The 15,728-nt window shown below is 39.0% G+C and overlaps 1 long non-coding RNA gene and 1 pseudogene across 1 annotated transcript in view; one reads left to right on the top strand and one right to left on the bottom strand.

Annotated features, from left to right (window-relative positions):
• Positions 1 to 15,728, top strand: part of LOC129464114 (heparan-sulfate 6-O-sulfotransferase 3-like) — a 388,520-nt pseudogene that overhangs the window by 242,138 nt on the left and 130,654 nt on the right.
• Positions 6,714 to 15,728, bottom strand: part of LOC129464115 (uncharacterized) — a 30,032-nt gene continuing 21,017 nt past the window's right edge. Inside the window, exon 3 of the long non-coding RNA XR_008651438.2 lies at positions 6,714 to 7,233. This is a non-coding gene — a long non-coding RNA (uncharacterized lncRNA). The remainder of the gene's footprint in view (positions 7,234 to 15,728) is intronic.

Raw genomic sequence — 15,728 nt, 5'->3', positions numbered from 1 at the left:
ATGTCCTGATGAACATAGATGCAAAAAATCCTGACAAATTTTTAGCAAATAAAATTCAGCAATACACACAAGAGGGTTTATCCAAGTGGAGTTTATCCCAGGAATGCAAGGTTGGTTTAACACTTGAAATCATCCAGTGTATCTCACCATATTAACAAAAAAATTAGTCTGTCGAGCAGGTGATATCTTTTGCCTATTATCAGGAGCAGAAGTCTGAGCGTTTCTGCCCACTGCCTCTTGGTATTGGAGCCACCAAAGAAAATTCAATTCAGTCAAGCACCGGATGGAACAATGCTTTATTCACACAAGAAGAGGCAGAGCAAGATCAGTTTCAGTAGTTGGTGTCAGTCTCCATGGCCAGTGGGTCTCTCCTGGCAGCTGGCCTGCACACATGCCTTTTGTACTGCAGCAGAAGGACCCTGACCCCTCCCTGCAGAGAACAGATATAACAGTGGGATTAGCCAAGTACCATGTGATACACACACTTAAGCAGAAATAAAAGCACACACTGGGTCTGAAATAGGGAAAGATATTCCCACACAAGGAAACAAGCTCAGTACAGGCTGTGAAGACTATTCATACTTTGGTAAGAAAGTGTTCCAGGCCTGGGGCCCATTCTTACACAGTCAAATAGGGATCAAAAGACTACATGTAGGAGACTGCCTTTCCCAACAAAGACAAACCCTTTGTTCATCTCATTAGGTGGACAAAAACACTTAACAAAATCTAATACCCATTCCTGATGTGAACTTCCAGCAAACTAGAAATAGAAAGGAAATTTCTCAACATGATAAAGGATATCTTAGAAAAACCAACAGCTAACATTTGTGATAGTGAAAGACTTATTGCTTGTCCTTAAGGTCAGGAGAAGGTGAATGTCTGTTTTCATCACTTCTATCCAGCATTATTCTGGAGGTCTATGACAGAGCAATGAGGCAAGAAAAAGGAAAGGCACCCAGATTGTGAAACCGTCTTTATTTGCAAATGATATAATCAATTAAATAGAAAATCAGATGGAATCTACAAGAAGCAACTAGAACTAATAAATAAGTTTAGGAAAGTTGTATGGTGTAAGATCAATACTTAAAAATTCTATTTCTGTAAACTAGGAATGAGCAATCCAAAACTGAACTATAAAACAAATTAGCATCTAAATGTTAACTACTTAGGAGTAAATCTGACAAAACGTATGTAATGCCTCTACACTGAAAAGTGTAACATGCTCTGAGAAAAATCAGAGAAGACTCAGATAAATATGTTTATAGGTCAGAAGAATCAATGTTGCTATGATGTCAGTTCTTAAATTGATCTCTAGATTCAACACAATTCCAAACAAATCACAGCATTAATTTTTGTAGACATCTATAACCAAATTCTAAAATTTTTACAAGTGCAAGGGACCCCAAATAGGCAGAATGACTTTAACACAAAACAAAGATGGGGGGATAACACTACCTGATTCAAGAGTTATAAAATTATAATAAGACAGTGTAGTATTAGTGCAAAGATAAGCATATTAAAGAAATAGAATAGAAAGTCCAGAAATAGATCCATGCATGTGTGGACAATTGTCTGCAACAATAGTGAAAAGGTGATTCAGAGGAGAAAAGGTACCTTTGCTTGAGCCTGGGAGGTAGAGGCTGCAGTAAGCCATGATCATGCCACTGCACTCCAGCCTGGGTGACAAAGTGAGACCTCACCTCAAAAAGAAAATACAATTTCTTTCTATACTACTCCAGTCCAGTGTTCACTCCTGCAAAATCTAAATGCCGGGGTCTTCCTGGGCTCTCAGCATTATCTCCTCAATTCAGGGAGTCCATGGGCTTCTCCACCTGGGTCACCCCTTGCTAGAGCCTGGAAACTCTGGAGGAAGTAAGCTAGGCAACCACAGGGCTCATTTTATTGACTGCCCGACTCCCAGGGATCACCTTCCTTCATTGCCTAATGTCCAGTGTCTTCAAAGCTATTGTTTTACCTATTTTGTTGCTTTGTTTTTCTTGTTTTTGTTTAGATGAGAGGGTGACTTTGTTTTCTATTTATTACTCCACTATGGGCAGAAGTGAAAGTCTTATTTTTGCTTTTTAAAAGATGAGTCAGCAATGTTCCTGCTTCCTGTAGTCTCTGAAAAAATATACATAGTATTTGAATTCAAATCTGGCAGACTGTGAGAATTCACCTTGGAAAATTTCAGGACTGACACCTTTTTGTCAGGAAGAGATCATTTGACAAAAAATTTTGATTTCTTCTAAGGATACAGATCTGTGAGGACAAGATTTCTGTTATGATATCAAGTTTGGGAATTTTAATTTTCTCAAGAAGAAGTACTCATTTTACTCATATTTTCAAATGTATTTACAGAGCTATAGACAGAGCTAAGACTCTTAAGTCTTTAATTTATTCTGTGTCTGTGGTACTCTTCTCTTTGCCATTACTATTTTTTCTTTCTTCTTCTTGAAAAAATGGCTAAATACAGCTTCATTTTTTCTTAAGAAAATAATAACTTGTGTGTACTTATCAATTATATGAGATCTCTTTTTTAATGTAGTAATTTATGTTTTTATTTTTTCTACTTTCCTTTGGCTTACTTTGTTACTTTTTTCAACTTCTTGAGTCAACTCCTTAATTAATCCATTTATATTTTTTCTTGTTTCATAAGGATGTATTTCAGATATCCATATGTGCATAGTATAAGCAAATGCTGAAACAAATAATTTGCTCAGAGAAATTCTGATTTATCAAATGAGGTATTCAAATTTGGCATCATTAAATGCCATTAAGATTTGTTCCCCCAAGGTTTCCAGGATGAAAGAATCTGTAAACAAAACACTTGTAATGTGTATACCTAAATTGATAGTATATGTAAAGTGACATCTATTTCTTGCTGTAAAATTTAAGAAAATGTATGACATTGTTTCCTCGTATATAGGAGACCTTTAGTAGAATTACTTTAAAAAAAGTAAAATAACTTATGTGCGTGGCTAGTCCATAGGCATTGACCTGGGGAAAGTGTTTGACAGGGCCTTTTATTTTACATAGCTTAGCAGACCAGGGAGCTGGGAAAGAGACTAGTAATTTGTATAAATAATTCAGGGATCTCTTGGGTGATAAGAAACTGAGACTCCTAAAACCTTCTTTCTGTGTATTAGTTTGCTAGGGCTGCTATAACAAAGTACTGCAAACTAGGCATCTTAAACAAAAGAAACTTATTGTCTTATAATTCTGGAGGCAAGAAGTCCAACATCAAGGTGTTGGCAGGGCCATCCTACCTCTGAAGGTGCTATGGAAGATCTGTTCCATGCCTCTCACCTAGTTTTTATTGGTTTGCTGGCAATCTTTGGCATTCCTTGGCTTATAGGAGTGTCATCCTGATCTCTTTATCTCACATGGTGTTCTTCCTGTATGCATGTGCCCACATTTCCCCTTTTTATGGGGACACCAGTCATATTAGGGGCCCACCTATTATAGTATGACCTCATCTTAACTAATTATATCTGCAATGACCCTATTTCCTAACAAGGCTACATTCTGAGGTACCAGAGTTTGGGATATCAACATATAAATATTAGGGTAACACATATCAACTTATAAAATCCTAAGACTCAGAATTAAGAGAAAGCTATTGGGGTTGACTAGATGGGTTCTGTTCAAGGCCCATTTTCAGGAAAGTCTTGGAAATTGATAGGGTCAATGGGATGAAGGCAGGCCAGAGTGAGGAGAGAGGAAGGGAGGACAGTGGTTTCGAGTCTGAAGGTGTCAGCACTGATGTGTGCTCTGACCTGGCTTTCTGGAAGGAAAACCTGTGCTCAAAAGCATGTTGTGACTTGAAAAAGCTGTTAACTTAGAAGAGGACCCTGGCTAATTTGGAACTTGGGCTTTTGCATTGCTCCCGAGGTAGCAGTTAATGTAGGAGGGACTTAGCATGAGTTATGTGATGCTATTGGAGTAGAAGGGTACCTACACCATTCTCTTGCTAAAACTCTGAATCAGTTATTGCTGCATAACAGACCATGCCCTAACTTAGCTCATGATTCCATGGATTGTCAGTGTGGCCTGGGTTCAGCAGGATGGTTCTTCCACTGGTCTTGTCTGACCTCTCTCATGTGGCTGCACAGCTGGGTCACCTGGGTATGTGTCTTAATCTGTTCAGGTGACTATAACAATGCCACGGATGAGGTGACTTATAAACAACAGAAATTTGTTTCCTACAGTTCTAGAGGCTGGAAAGTCCATGATGAAGGCACCAGCATATATGGCATCTGGTGAAGTCTCACTCTCTAGATGATAGATGGAGACTTTTTTGCTGCATCCTCGCATGGTGGAAGGGGAAGGGAGTTCTCTGAGGCTTCTCTTATAAGGGTATGAATTTCATTCATGACCCATTAGGTTCCCCCCATGACCTAATTGCTCCCTAAAGGCCCAACCTTTTAAAACTATTGCACTGGGGACTAGATTTCAGCATATTAGTTTGGGGAACACAAACATTCTAGCGTTCCACTCGTAGACCACTTAAAACAATGTCCTTCTTGCATGCAAAATACAATCATTGTATTCTAATAGCCCCCAAAGTCTTAACTTGTTCTAGCATCAACTTTAAAGTTTAAGTCCAAAGTCTTATTTCAATGTCACCTATATCAGATATAGGTGAAGCTCAAAGTACTATTCATTCTGAGACAAATTGTTCTCCAGTTGTGAACCTGTGAAATCAAACACATTATTCGCTTCCAAAATGCAATAGTAGGAGAGGCATAGGACAGACATTCTCATTTCAAAAGGGAGAAACAGGAAAGAAGGAAGGGATGACAGGTCCCAAGTGAGTCCAAAACCTAACAAGGCAAATAGTATTAAAGCTTAGGACTCCAAAGTCATCTTTGATTCAAAGTTTTGCCTCTCAGCCCCGGTGGGACAGGGGTCCAGGCTCTGTAGCATTGCCAGGCAGGTGTTGAGCATCCAAGGCTATGGGTGGCCCGACTTTCATGGCTCCACTAGGCATTGCCCTTTTGGGGGCTCTCTGTTGTGGTTCCCTGATGGGGCCCAAAGGCTCTTCAGCGCATCCTTTGAAATCTAGGTGGAGGCAGCCATGTCCCCACAGCTCGTGCACTCTTCACATCTATGGAGATGGCACTGTGTGGTGGCTGCCAAGTTTTACTGCCCATGCCCTTTAGAGGGGCAGCCACTGTGTCTTGAATCACACCTCGGCCCCCTGGAGCCACACCTGGGCTGCCAAAGAGCATCACACCAGAATCTGGGGAGCAGAGACTTGAGGTGGTGAAAGCATTAAGCAAGCAAACTTGAGCAAGCACTGAGTGAGGCTCTCTAGAAGCTCAGGGCCCCTCTTCTGATATTGTTCTGTTCCCTACATTTTGTCACTCTTGGCCAGTCCCTACATTTTGTCACTCTTGGCAGGTCATGGAGGGCAGCACTGATAACCTCCAAAATGCCCAGAGGTCATGCTTCCATTGTTTTGATAAACATCGCCTGGGTAATTCATACTCATCTCTTTATCAAAAGATTGCCTGGTCACAACTTTAGTGTTCTCTCCAGAACACGTTTTCTCCTTTTACCCATAGAGATAGGCTGAGGATTTTCCAAATCATTAAGTTCTGCTTTCTTTTTGATTATGAAATTGGCTTTATTGTTTTTCTCTTCTTGCATTTCACCATAAGCACTCAATAGAAGCCATGTTACTCCTTCAGTACATGGCTTAGATATTTTCTCATCTAAATGTCCAATTTCATTGTTCACAAGTTCTATCTTCCATGAAACACAAGGGCACAAACACAATTCAGCCAAGTTCTTTGTCACTATATAACAAAGCTGAGCTTCCAATATTATGAGTTTCCAATATTATGTTCCCTATTTACATCTGAGACCTCATCAGAATGGCCTTTAATGTCTGTATTTCTATGAATTTTTTTGCTCATGAGCATTTAGATATTCTCTAAGAAGATTGAGGCTTTCTCTACATCTTCTTCTTCTTTTGAGCTGTCATCAGAACCTCCCTTTAAAGTATCTTCATGGCAATGTAGGCTTTTTCTAGCATACATTTCAAAATTCTTTCAGTCTCTACCCGTTAACCAGCTCCAAAGCTGCTTCCACATTTTTGGATATTTGTTGTAGCAATACCCCCACTCCTCAGTAACAATCTCTGTCTTAGTTTATTTGGGCTGCTATAACAAAAATACACAAACTGAATGGCTTATAAACAACAGAAATTTATTTCTCACAATTTTGGAGGCTGAGAAGTCCAAGGTCAGGGCTCCGGCATATGTGGTATCTGGTGAGAGCCTGTTACTCATAAATGGTAATTTCTTTTTGTGTCTTCACATGGTGGAAGGGGCTTGTTAGCTCTGTGGGGCCTCATTTATAAGGGCACTGATTCCATTCATAAAGGCTGTGCTCCCACAACTTAATCACCTCTAAAGGCCCCATCTTTTGATATAATCACATTGGAGATTAGGTTTCAACATGTGAATTTTGGAGGAACACAAACATTCAGCCCATAGCAGGATGGGTCACCTGGGGGTTTGTCAGTCCCAGGCCTCACTCACATGTCTGGTTGTTGGCCCTGGTGGTGTGGGCAATAGGGCTATGCCTGTCCAGTATGACTCAGCTATCCCAGAATACTGGGGGACTGTGTTCCAGAAGCAGCAAGAAATGATGAGACCAAAATAAGCAAGCACTATTCAAGTTTCCACTTGTGTCCCATGGGCCAAAGCAAGTCATATGCCAAGGCCAGATTCAAAAGAAGGAAGAATATCAACTCCACCTCTTTATGGGAAGAGATGCAAACAATTTGTGGCCAATATTATAATTAAACCCAAGATTGTTTAGCAAAACATACCACTGGTGAGTGATACCTAGACCAAGAATGGTTTCAGGTTCTCATGGCTGAGGGTAACAGTGGGGGTGGGAGTGAGATTGCAACACTGATTCTCAACACTGGTTACTCATGACCAAGGTAGTCCATATGAGGCTGTTCAGGGAAACCTGAAGACTACTTTTTTTCAGATATTCCTGGTCCCTCTATACCTCTTGGAATTCTGTGAGCATTTGGTACACAGATCCCTGCCACCCCAACTCCATCCCTTACGATATCCTGGGGAACTTCTCCTTCCATCCTCCCCTGACCCAGCCCTGCTCTAGGACAGGCCCTTGTTATCTTACTCTCTGTAGCTGTAGCTCTCTCTCTGACGGTTGCTTGGCAGCTTTGCTTTCAGGCCTTAAAATGAGACACTGTAAATAATAGAAGGAATTTGGACTTATAACATGCCCACATTCTTGCCTGGGCAAATGAGAATACTTTTCTATTTTTTCAGACTCCTGCAGGAGCAAGACCAAAAAATCACAAATTAATATCTCAATAAATTATTCTGTCACATTTGTTTACCCAAATGTTGGAACTGTTTATCTTCCTTTTAAATTACACTTGAGCTCTGTAGAAAAGAGTATTTTGTCTTATAAAATTTATCATCATGAAATTACTTGGCACAGCTCCTCCAGAAATGTCAGGTTTCTGAGTTAGTAAATACAGCATCAAAATAGAATGATTTTTCTTTATGAGGTATGTAGAACTCTGTCATTTGGATTAAGTAGAAATATCCATTAGCAAACACAGGTGCCTAGACAGGCACTTAAAATATTAATAAAAAATTCTTTTAATATTGAGAACCTTTGATAGCATGTTTTTTTAAAAAAATACAAAGGAATGTTCAGTTTCTAGCCCTCCCTCCTTTTTTCTTTCTTGTAAAATAACAGAAAAGGTATCCAAGGATATTACCATACATACTCTTTAGCATCTATGATAAACCCTAAATTCTCTTCTCTCGGATTCTAGATGTGTAGAATGTCTATAATTAATAGGGCCACCATAAACAGTTGTGTAGACTCCCAAGGCTGTGGGGCTTGTCCATCCAGAGGGATGGAGACCCTTTTCTAATTCTCCAGTGCTGGCTCAATAATGAAAGTAGAGATGACAGCAGAAAAGTGAGAGCATTTGAGCATGTATGAATTTATATTTGTGCGTTCAATAGAACCGTGTGTGTTTTTTGGGCTGGTATCAATGTTCATTTCTCTTTCCGTTGGAGGAGAAACTCTCAGAGAGCTGGAACAGTGTCTCATTGAGTGCTGTGCCTGGAGGGTGGTTAAATAATGAGCCACCATTCAGAACATTACACTGGGCCCTGTGTGGGCTAAGGAGTGGGGGTGTAGTGTAAATAGAGCAGCTGTCACAAACGGGCCAATGATAATCTATTGATTGATGTCAAAACCATAGCTGGCCATGCGTCATCCTCATCTCCAATGTGGGCCATCAACCTTCTTGTCAAGACCTCCCTTACATCCTCCCTTCTTCCTTTTCTCTCTCCCTTTTACCCTCTCAACCTCCCTCCATTCCTTTTCCTTTTCCTTTACTCCTGCAAAGATCACATCAAAGCAGATGCTGATCAAAAATATATTTGAGAATTCTCTACAGGAACTTACAATCCAGTGGATGGAACGGAGCCTGTCAGTTTCCCCATAAGCCCAAAGTCAAATTGTTTCCATCAAAGACTCTTTGGAGCTTGCACAGTCAGAGACTCAAATAAATCAACCTCATCTAGTTTCTGGTAGTGTTTAAGACACATTAGAAAGGCAGAATATGCCAATGCACTTCTGAAGGAGTACAAAAGATATTATGTCTTGGGGCTTGTGTTATTGAAAATGGCAAAATAAAAACATTAATATACATAGATACGTGGTCTAACCTAGATCATGGGCACAGTGTTTTTGAATTTGGCAGAAAACTCTTTTTATAGGCTATTCTAAAATAGCAGTTTGTATATTTTGGGCCCAGGTGAATAAATGTATACTTGGGAGAGGGAATAAAGAACAGTGAAAAATTTGGCTGTTGCTTATTTAAATATTTCTTCCCTCCCATTGTGAGTAGGTACAATTTTCCCTGGAATAGTCCCTCCCCTGCCCTTTTCTTTCCTCCTCCCTGCCCTGACCCATTTTTATCTTCTCATTTTCCTTTCTACCCTCTTCCTAACTCCAAATTTTATCTTGTATTCCTCCTATCCCAAAGGCCAGATTGTGGAGTGCGTTGGGAGCATGATCAGAGTTGCATAAGGTGGTTGTGGAGGTGACCCTGCCTGTGGGCTGTGTCACCTTAAGAAGACGGTTTACCCCTGTCCATCAGGTAACTACACTGTGAGCATGTGGGTCACAAACAGTCTAACACTTGGGCTCACACATAGAAAACAGGTTCTGGTCTTAAAATCCCAGGCCGTCTGTGTTTAAAATATGGTAGACTAAAATCAAATGAAAGAAAAAATCTCTGCAGGTAGAATTGTGATCATTGTGACTATTGCAATTATGACTGAGCATGCTGCAATCAGATATATTCTGGTCTTCTTGTCCTTGTTCTTTAAAATCATTGGTAAGATGATATGGATTGTCTAAAAAAAGACAAAGGGGGCGTGATAAAAGGAATAGTCTAACAGGAAAATATCATAATCCTAAATATATATGCACCTAACACTGAAGTTCTCAAATTTGTAAAACAGTTACTACTAGACCTAAGAAATGAGATAGACAGCAACACAATAATAGCGGGGGACTTCAATACTCCACTGACAGCACTAGACAGGGTATCATGACAGAAAGTCAACAAGAAAACAATGGACTTAAACTATACCCTACAACAAATGGAATTAACAGATATTTAGGGACATTCTACCAAGCAATGGCAGAATGTACATTGTTTTCTTCAGCACATGGAACATTTCCAAGTAGACCATATGATAGGTCACAAAACAAGTCTCAGTCAATTAAAAAAAACTGAAATTATATCAAGTATCCTCTCAGACTACAGTGGAATAAAATGGGAAATTAACTCCAAAGGAACCCTAAAACTATGCAGATACATGAAAATTCAATAATCTGCTCTTGAATAATCTTTGAGTCAAAAGTGAAATCAAGATGGAAATTAAAAATTATTTGAGCTGAAGGATAATACTGACACAATTTATCAAAACCTCTGTGATACAGCAAAAGCTGTGCAAGAGGAAAGGTCATAGCATTAAATGCCTACATCAAAAAGTCTGAAAGAGCACAAATAGACAATCTAAGGTCACACCTCAAGGAACTGGAGAGACAAGAATAAACCAAACCCAAACTCAGCAGAAGACAAGAAATAACAAATATCAGAACAGAACTAAGTGAAATTGAAACAAAAAATTGCAAAAGATAAATGAAACAAAAAGCTGGTTCTTTGAAAAGATAAATGAAATTGATACACCATTAGTGAGATTAACAAAGAAAAGAAGAAAGAAGATCCAAATAAGCTCAATTAGAAATGAAATGAGATATTACAAATGATACCACAGAAATACAGAAGATCATTCAAGGCTACTATGAACAGCTTATGCACACAAACTAGAAAATCTAGAGGAGACAGATTTATTCCTGAATATATTCCTTGAAATATACAACCCTCCCCGATTAAATCAGGAAGAAATAGAAACTGTGAACAGACCAAAAACAAGTAGTGAGATTGAAACAGTAATAAAAAGTTGCCAACAAAAAAAGTGCAGGACCAGATGGATTCACAGCTAAATTCTATTAGACATGCAAAGAATTGGTACCAATCTTACTGAAACTATTCCAAAAGATAAAGAGGAAATCCTTCTTAAATCATTCTATGAAGCCAGTATCATTCTAATTCCAAAACCAGAAAAGGACATAACAAATAAAAAAGAAAGAAAACTACAGACCAATATCCCTGATGAACATAGATGTAAAAATCCTCAACAAAATACTAGCCAACTGAATCCAACAGCATATCAAAAAGATAATATACATGATCAAGTGGATTTCATACTAGGGGTGCAGGGATGGTTTAACATATGCAAATCAATAAATATGATACATCACTTAAATAGAATTAAAAACAAAAATCATATGATCATCTCAATAGAAAAATGCAGAAAAAGCATTTGACAAAATCCCTTGTCCCTTTACGATGAAAACCTTCAGGAAAATTGGCATAGAAGGGACATACCTCAAGGTAATAAAAGCCATCTATGACAAACCCACAGGCAATATTATACTGAATGGGGAAAACTTGAAAGCATTCCTCCTGAGAACTGGAACAAGACAAGAATGCTCACTTTCACAACTTCTGGTTAACATAGTACCAAAAGTCCTAGCCAGAGCAATCATACAAGACAAAGAAAGAGGATCCAAATCAGTAAAGAGGAAGTCAAATTGTTGCTGCTTGCTGATGATATGATCGTATACCTAGAAAACCCTAAAGACTCATCTAAAAAGCTCCTCGATCTGACAAATGAATTCAGTGAAGTTTCAGGATACAAAGTTAATGTATACAAATCCAGTAGCATTGCTATACACCAACAATGACCAATCTGAGAAACAAATCAAGAACTCAATCCCTTTTACAACAGCTGCAAAAATTTTTTTTTAAATACTTAGGAATATATCTAATCAAGAAGGTGAAATATCTCTACAAGGAAAATTACAAAACTGCTGAAAGAAATCATTGACAACACAGACAAATGGAAACACACCCCATGCTTATGGATGGGTAGAATCAATATTGTGAAATGACCATACTGCCAAAAGCAATCTATATGTTCAATGTAATTCCCATCAAAGTACCATCATCATTCTTCACAGAGCTAGGAAAAAAAATCCTAAAATTCATATGGAACCAAAAAAGACACCATATAGCTGAAGCAAGACTAGGCAGAAGGAACAAATCTGGAAGCATATCATATTACCTGACTTCAAACTATACTACAAGGCTATAGTTACCAAAACAGCATGGCACTTGTATAAAAATAGGCACACAGACCACTGGAACAGAATAGAGAACCTGGAAATACAGCCAAATACTTACTGCCAACTGACCTTCAACAAAGCAAACAAAAACATAAAGTGGGGAAAGGACACCCTATTCAACAAATGGTGCTGGGATAATTGGCAAGTTGCATGCAGAAGGATGAAACTGGATTTTGAATGCTCACCTTATACAAAAATCAACTCAAGATGTATCAAGGACTTAAATCTAAGACTTGAAACCATAAAATTCTAGAAGATAACATCAGTAAACCTCTTCTAGATGTTGGCTTAGGTGAAGACTTAATGACCAACAACCCAAAAGCAAATGTAACAAAAACAAAAATAAATACATGGGACATAATTAAACTAGAAAGCTTCTGCACAGCAAAATAAATAACCAGTAGAGTAAACAGACAACCCACAGAGTGGGAGAAAATATTTGTAAACTCTGCATCTGACAGAGGACTAATATCCAGAATCTACGAGGAACTCAGACAAATGAGCAAGAAAAAAACAAATAGCCCCATCAAAGTGGGCAAAAGACATGAATAGACAATTCTCAAAAGAAGATATACAAATGGCCAACAAACATTAAAAAATGTTCAACATCACTAATTATCAGGGAAATGCAAATTAAAACCACAATGAGGTACCTCCTTGCTCCTGCAAGAATGACCATAATTAAGAAATCAAAAAATAATAGTTGTTGGTGTGGATGTGGTGAAAAGGGAAAACTCTTACACTGCTTGTGGAAAGCAAGTATAACTAGTATAACCACTATGGAAAAGAGTATGGAGATGTCTTAAAGAATTAAAAGTAGAACTACCACTTGATCCAGCAATCCCACTACTGGGTATCTACCTAGAGGAAAATAAGTCATTATATGAAAAAGACACTTACACATGCATGTTTACAACAGCACAATTTGCAATTGCAAAAATGTGGAACCAGCGTAAATGCCCATTGACTAATAAGTGGATAAAGAAATGTGATATATATACACCATGGAATACTACTTGACCATAAAAGGAATGAAATAATAATGGTATTCACAGCAACCTAGATGGTGTTGGACACAATTATTCTAAGTGAAGTAACTCAGCAATGGAGAACCAAACATCCTATGTTCTCACTCATAACTGGGAGCTAAGCTATGAGGATGCAAAAGCATAAGAATAATATAATGGACTTTGGTGACTCGGGGAGGGAGGTGAAGGATAAAAGAGTACACATTGGGTACAGTGTACACTGCTCAGGTGACAGGTGCACAAAAATCTCAGAAATTACCATGAAAGAACTTATCCACATAACAAAAAACCACCTGTTCCCCAAAACTATTGAAAAAAAAATTGAACCCCCTCCTTCCCAAAGATGACATGGACTGTCTGAGGAAAGCTTGAGATTGAAGATGGAGAAAGAAAAATAAATAAAATTTCTTGCTGATTTCACATGGTGGGTCATGTAAAGGGACCACAAATGAGTTCCCTGCATTGCTGGTGAGAATATTTATTTTCACTTGGATTGTGCTGTTCCCTAATTCTGGGATACTCATTCCTCTTCTCTTTACTGAGTTAACTCTTATTCATACTTCAGGCTTCAGTTAAATGTTATCACCTCAGAAGAGGCTTCCCTGACTACTTATTCTAAAGGACTTCCTCTATATTTTTTCCTAAGATTTTCTTTTATTCTTTAGAGCACTTACCTCTGTTGGTATTTATTTGTGCTTGTTTGTTATTTTCTACTGCAATGTAAACTCCACTAGATAAGAGGCCATTTCTGATTGGTTTATCAAAATATACCCAGCTCTTAGTCAGGTGCCTGATACAAAATTGAGACTTGGTAACTTTTTAGATGCCACAGTGTGATAGGGACCTGTTCTACATAATAGATCTTAGAAATCTATTTACAAAAACATACATTTCAGAATTTGATTGTCTTAAAATTCCTTGATCTCATCTTAGGACTGAATAATTTAAATACTAGGTTAGTGTTTGTGATGGTTGATACTGTCAGCTTGATTGGATTGAAGGATACAAAGCATTGATCCTAGGTGTTTCTGTGAGGGTGTTGCCAAAGGAGATTAACATTTGAGTCAATGGGCTGGGAAAGGCAGACCCACCCTTAATCTGGGTGGGCACCAGCTAATCAGCTGCCAGCACAGCTAGAATATAAGCAGGCAGAAAAATGTTACAAGAGAGACTGGCCTAACCTCCCAGTCTACATCTTTGTCCCATGCTGGGTCCTTCCTGTCCTCGAACATCAGACTCCTAGTTCTTCAATTTGGGAACTCGGACTGGCTCTCCTTGCTCCTCAGCCTGCAAATGACCTGTTGTGGGACCTTGTGATCATGTGAGTTAATACTTAATAAACTCCCCTTTATATAAATATCTATTTCATTAGTTCTGTCCCTCTAGAGAACCCTCTAGAGAATGAATTTTGGTACCAGGAGTGGTTCTAGAGGAACAGAATATTAAGGACGGAGTTCTTTCATTGGTTTCAGGGTCTTTGGAGTTGGCTGCTTAATATGATTAGACCCCCAAATGCTATGGACTTTACTTCTAATAGTATGGAGAACACTGATAGTCCTTGGCATGGACTGTTTAGAGAGTTATGCAAAATGTATGCATTTGAGACTTCTGATTCATTGCTCATGAGAGGCAAGGAGTTTAGTAACTCTATACATAATACCTTTGACCATATGTGGAGAATCAAGGAACATAATGAAGCTGGTTGGTTGCTGCTAAGTTCAGTGGACAAAGTGATAAAAGAAAATGATGAACTCAGGGATTCTGTCTCCCGGCTTGAGAAGCAGATGGTGAACCTCAAATCTGCTAAGATTGCCCTGGGTGAGAGTCTTATCTCCTGTAGAGAAAGAGCTGAAATCATTGAAAAACAGACACAAGTTCTTATCATGCGAGTGGCTGACCTGCAATGAAAGGTGCATATACAGCCTCATCGGGTGTCTAATGTTAAAGTGAGGGCATTGATTGGAAAAGAATGGGACCCTGCAACTTGGAATGGGGATGTATGAGAGGACCCTGATGAAGCTGGGGACACTGAGTTTGTAAACTCTGACAAACCTTTTTTGTCAGAAGAAACAGCTTCCCCATTCCCAGTAGTGGCAACATCTCCTCCCTGACCCATGCTGCCATCAGCTTTTTCACCTTTGTCTGAGGAGATAAACCCTGCACTGCCTGAGGCAACAATGATGGCATCCCCTGAGGCAGTTGCCAGGCAAGGTAATGTTGACTCTCCTCAGTTGCCACCCCACACCCCTGTTTGCTTCTAGACTTATAACTAGACTGAAGTCCTGGCGTGTTCCTAGAGGTGAGTTTGAGAGTGTGACCCATCAGGAGGTGCACTACATTTGAAAAGAATTCTGTGAGTTTTCTAATTTATATAAACAGAAATCTACAGTCATGGGAGTGGATATTAAGGGTGTGGGATAATGGTAGAAGGAACATAGAGTTGGATCAGGTTGAATTTATTGATCTGGGCCCACTAAGTAGGGACTCTGCATTTAGTGGTGCCAGCTCAGGGAGTTAAAAAAGGTTCTAATAGTTTATTTGCTTGGTTAGTTGAAATATGGATTAAAAGATGGCCCACTGTGAACAAGCGGGAAGTGTCTGATCTCCCTTGGTTTAATGTAGAGGAAGGGATCCAAAGGCTTATGAAGATTGGGATGGTCCAGTGTGTTAGTCACTTTAGACCTACTCATCCCAGCTGGGGGGAACCAAAAGATATACCCTTGACCAAAGCCATGTGAAATAGATTTGTGAGGCAGTACCTGTGTCTTTGAAGAGCCCTGTAATTGCTCTTCTCTGTATGTCAGATCTAACAGTGAGAACCCCAGTCACTCAACTACGAAATTTAAATACAGTGTGAATAAT

The sequence above is a fragment of the Symphalangus syndactylus genome, chromosome 15, assembly GCF_028878055.3.
Source record: "Symphalangus syndactylus isolate Jambi chromosome 15, NHGRI_mSymSyn1-v2.1_pri, whole genome shotgun sequence".
NCBI lineage: Eukaryota > Metazoa > Chordata > Mammalia > Primates > Hylobatidae > Symphalangus > Symphalangus syndactylus.
Note: the sequence above shows the minus strand (reverse complement) of the source record. Positions and strands in the feature narration are given on the sequence as shown.